Source organism: Crocodylus siamensis, chromosome 1 (genome assembly GCF_052110815.1).
Source record: "Crocodylus siamensis isolate JL-2025a chromosome 1, ASM5211081v1, whole genome shotgun sequence".
Lineage (NCBI taxonomy): Eukaryota > Metazoa > Chordata > Crocodylia > Crocodylidae > Crocodylus > Crocodylus siamensis.
The window spans coordinates 59,816,517-59,821,741 of record NC_143395.1 but is presented as its reverse complement, the minus strand read 5'-3'; the positions used below and the strand labels follow the sequence as shown (position 1 = coordinate 59,821,741).

General features: G+C 43.2%; 1 protein-coding gene across 2 annotated transcripts in view; it reads right to left on the bottom strand.

Moving 5' to 3' along the window:
* Positions 1–4,978, bottom strand: part of LOC149872831 (uncharacterized) — a 22,544-nt gene extending 17,566 nt beyond the window's left edge. For both annotated transcript variants that reach the window (XR_016439809.1, XR_016439807.1), the window contains exon 1: positions 4,874–4,978. The gene's annotated coding sequence lies outside the window, so the exon portion shown is untranslated. The remainder of the gene's footprint in view (positions 1–4,873) is intronic.
* Positions 4,979–5,225: the final 247 nt, after the last annotated feature.

Sequence of the window (5,225 nt, the reverse complement as noted above, 5' to 3'; positions counted from 1 at the left end):
GTGGATCCCTTTTCCAAGCCTGGTCCTAATAGTGAGACTTCGGAGATTGAAGAAAAGGAGGTTTTGCTCCACTCTTTTTATTACAGTATATTTGGAGGCTTGAATATCAGTTTATGAAATATAAAAGCTAAATAATGACACAGGCTATGCCAGTGGTATGCAGGTCAGAGAAAGCCAGGACCTCTCTGGCACTATGCATGAACTACCCAGACCAAGCCATGAACCACCCAGACCACCTGATGTGCTCTGTGTCCTGTGAGAGTGGGGGTGGGGGAAGGGAAGGGAAGTAGTGGGAGGGCATATGGCAGCCAATGCATTTCAGCCATCACAGGAGTGGGTGAATGTGAGAGGAAGAGAATTTGTCAGCAGAGACCAATTCCATGTCTTCTCTCTCCAGCTTTGCAGAGCTAACAAGAGATGAAAATGAAGCTCAGTGGATGTCCCTGTGGAACAATGTCTCATGATTCTCCTGCTGGGATAGTGCACTTATGTACCACTTCTTATTTTTAAGGACTGTGTCTACATTCTGACTCACTTTTATTGTATGTGATTAGTACTATGTACTACACAGTTTCAAGCTTCTATGAACAGAATTTGCCATGATAGATCTTTTGGGCCAGATTCTTTGCATAACTGTAACAGTAATATAGGTGAAATTCTACTGACATAAGTTCAATTATTTCTTACTGACATCAGAATAAGGGCCCAGTCCTACACCATTGGAATTAATGAGAATTTTACCATTCAATGGGTCCAGGAAAAATGCTTAAATGAAAGGAGAATCAGCTTCAGTTTCTTATCAAATGTCAATGTAAATATATAGAAGCCAGAAGCAAATATGCTTTTCACCTCTAAAATAACACATTTGCAATACTTCTTAGAACTCTAAGATAAACATTTGCATCAGCTGTTCTATCCATGTCAGGAGCTACTCACTGGAAATTTCAGGTCACCCAAACCTTCCCATAAAACTGGAATGAGATGTATCTCTCACATAGAAGAATTTTTTCCATCTGAGTTGTGCTTTTCCATTTAGAAAGTATAAGCAATATAGTGTCCTTAGGACCTTTTGGTTTAGGTTAAAAGTATGCGATGTCTTGAGAAATACTAAATAGTTTTATTATTGTGAATCTGTGTCACGAAATGGAAAACAACCTGGATATGCTTACCACTAATTTCTGCATGCAAAAAGCATGTAAACAGACTCACACTGCTCAAAAAGTCTTTTTAGTAATAGATTTGTTGTTTGGTAACGGAGGTTGAAATTGATCAGTTTTGCTTACATAGTCACCATGGCTGGGGTAGGTGGGTCTGGAATGGGCACTGCAGAGACCCTGTCCACCTACCTAGCATAGGCCTGGCAGGGCTGGGGCCAGAGCTGGCTCGGGTCCTCCCTTCATGGGTGCCAGTTGGTCTCCATGGGACTGGGGCCAGCAGCAGCAGCAGCCAGGAAGAACCACTGCTGCCACATTCCCAGGAAATGGAGTCTAGCTGCAGACCTTCCCAAACCACACTGCATGCCTGGAAGTGGTGCAATGTGCCACAAAGTCCTGCCACAGCCAAAAGAACACAGTCCCTCTGCAGGCCAACAGGCCATATTTTGCCCACCTCTGCTCTAGAAATTTCTTTGCATGTGTCTATGTCATGAAGATGTCATTGATGTACCTGACATATACCAGGGCATGGGTGGGCAAGAGGGCACCTTCAAAAGAATCAAACTTCAAAGTCTGTCATAAATATGTTGCCATACAGGGTGGGGGGCATATATGTGCCTATGACAATGACATTCATTTGTAGGTATATACTATGCTATATCATTCATAAGATTTTAAACTGAAATCACATTTGCCTTTAATTTCAGCGTTTTAGTTATACCCCTGGTTCAGTTCTTGGATTTAAAACTGAATTGTGGCTCATCCTTCCAAAATCCTATCCTGCTTACTTTATAATGAAGCTGATCAAAAAATTAAATTTGTCAGTAGAAAGGTTTCCCCAGTCCAATTTTTAACCAGCTGTATTTTACATAATCAAGCATTTGCTAAAAAATCAGTTACAGAAGCACATGTTTATGAGATATTTCCTTTAACAGTATCCCAGAAAAAATAGAGCCTTCTAATGCTCAATATGATGGGGTGTGCAAAGTGAGCCATATTCTATTTGGATTCAGATTTGGCCCAATTTGGGAGACTGTGATTCAATATGTTGTCTTGGATCACTGTACCGATTCGATTCGGTTGAAACTGAATCTGAGGATTCAATACTGATTTGGAGAATCAATGATTCGGCCATAGACACAGCTTTAAATGTTTTTTTTTTTACATACTTCGAGGTACCAGGTATAGCTTGTGAATGCAGGAAGGTGGGGTGGATGGAATGTCCCACAGGAGTGCTGGGGGGCCCCCCACATGATCGGTGGCAGACCCAGAAGTGGACTGGAAGTATTTCCAGTTCACTTTTGGGTCCACCACTGAGCATGTGGGGCATCTCCCCCCCGCCCCAGCACCCTCCTGGGTCAGCAATCAGCCACAGGGGGACTCCAGGTGCCCCCCCCCAGACCCAGGAAGCACCAGTCACTGAGCTGGGGGGTGAGGGTGGGGTCCCCCTACATACTCCACGGTGAACCCAGAAGTAGAACTGTTTGCTTCTGGTCCACTTCTGGGTCCACCGACGAGTGTACTGGAGACCCCCCTGCGCTTCCATGGGATGCTCCATCCATCTCACCATCTCAGCATTCACAAGCCACCTGATACCTTGAGGTATGTAGAAAAAACATTTAAAGCTGTGTCTATGTCTGAATCAATTTGGAGGGTTCTGAGTCAATTTGGAGAGATTAAAGGGTCTCCTGATTTGATTTGAATTTGGATATTTGGCTGCTGAATCGGGCCAAGTCTCTGCTGAATAGAATCAGCAACCGAAGCTTCGCGCAGCCCTACCAACTATGTGTTACTTATAAAAGAGTTATGAAAAAATACTTATGAAAGTATAGGGAAACTAAATTACATTATCTGGGGGCACATTTACACGTGACTATGTCACCATAACAACGTGCTACGGTGACGTAGCATCCTCAGGCATCTACATGTAACTAGCAGCTACTTTGCCATAGTGACACACATACCTGGTATAGCACATTGCTACAGCAAAGTAGCTGCTAAAAATAACTGTGTGCTATGTGTACAGCACAGTACGGGTTGTTACTGCACCAAAAGGAAGTACTAATTCACAGTGCAGTAACATTGCCATAGTGCATGTGTGGATATGCCCTGGGTTCCCTTGATAAGCTGTATCTCTCTCCTTGCCTGTAATGAGTCTAAGGGTTCAAATTAAATAAATAAATGATAGATAGATAGATAGATAGATAAGGGAACCCACGATGAATTTGGGAAGCCATTAATTAATAAATCAACAATTCTAGGTTGACTCTTAACAGGATGTTTTGGCAAGTCTCAATCTGAGTTCCCTTCTTATGTTTCTAAGTGTAAATCAGCTAACTACTACCTTCCTTCATTATACTGTTAAACTATGTTACCCAGGGTTGACTGAATTCAAAATTTTCCCAGGTTCCACTCTCTTCTACCTATTAAGAGATATGCTATGTCACAGGCTCTACCACCTATGCCATTGGCCTACCACCACTGCCCCCGAGCTTCTTATACTTCTGCTACTAGGTAGCAAAGCCCTTGCCAGCATTTTTCAGCATTTACTCACCACTGCTTCAACCCAACCAATCTCAGCTTTATTGCCTGGCCCAAGGCTGCTCTCACGCTACTTCAGAGAGAAACTACAGACATATAAATCCTTGACAGAACCTTTATTACCCTAGAAACACTCCTGCAGGGAGCACTACTCTTTCTGTGTTATTCAGTGCTCCTTTACCTAACCATTCTTTTTATGGTGACCGCTTATCTGCAGGAGACTGTATGGAACTTTCTGGTCCATTCACTTCTCAACAAAGATAATTTCCCCCTCCTCCACCTCTTCCTTCACCAATTCAAAACATAACTGTATTTTAACCAAAATGTCCTAAACTGTCAAACAACCACATACACGTGAGCTCAGAGCCATTCAGTCCTTTCCCCTTTCCCTTGAACATATGGTAATGGAAAACTTCCTTCCCTGAGGAGCCTCTGTCCATCTGGAATTCTCAGGCTGTTCTGAGCTAATCTTCTCTTCCTTTTGCAGGTGTCAACACCAAGTTCCCCAGTCTTTAGGGCCACAGGCCCCAGGGTTTATAACTGCAGCAGACTAAAAATGAACCACCAGCTTTTCAGTTTTAACAGTATTTTCCAAGCAAAAATATTTTCCAGAACACTATCTGCTTTGAAACTCTTTCTGGATCAAAAAAAACCAAACCAAAAAACCCTGCTGTGTACTTAAATAATACACTGTTGTGTGCCACAGGTATGTTGTTAGCAGAAATACCTGCATTTGCTACAAAAGTTAACAAGCTTCTCATACTCTGCCTCTCCATCCCCTGAAGTCCTCATATATGGTAAGTATTATATACATAATTAGTCACTGAGAACCTACAGAGTGGGGATGATGGACAGCTACATTTCTTTCCACTACCTTTATCACTGTTTCTTTGTATAGCACTGTGGGAGCACATAGGCTTTTTCGTAGACAAGAAGCAGAGTAACTGGAAAGAAAGATAAGGCAGTCTGTCACTGCCTCCAAACTCACATCCATCATGGAAGTGGGTGGGCCCTATGTGTTAATGGAGCCAGTTACATTCCAAGGAAGTCCAGGCGATGACTCAGAGGTTACAGAGCAGGGAATTCTTGATGAATGATGGTCTAGCTTCCACTAGTGTAAACACATTCTTCACTGCTCCCACAAGAATTAAAAAAAAAGCTTTGTGAAAGGAAATTACCTGGCGGCTGGAGACAGGGAAATCCAGAGCTCTTGGCCTTCATCCGTATGTAACATTTGAGACTGCAGACTGGAATCAGGGATGGATATACTACAGAGGTGAATCTAGGATTTTGAAAAGGGGGGTTATGAGAGATAGCTCACTGGCATGGGGAGTGTGACCAATCACCCCCACCTTTGCAGAGTCTGCACCCCAGCAGTATTACCCTGCCAGAAGCCCTGAAACAGTTCCTGGCTGCCATTGCTTTAAGAGCAACAGAGCTGAGGGAAGGCAGAGTGTACCTGATGGCAACAGCTTGCCTGCTACTGTTTAGAAATTTCTGACTGGGTAACGCTGCTCCTTCCTGCTCCTT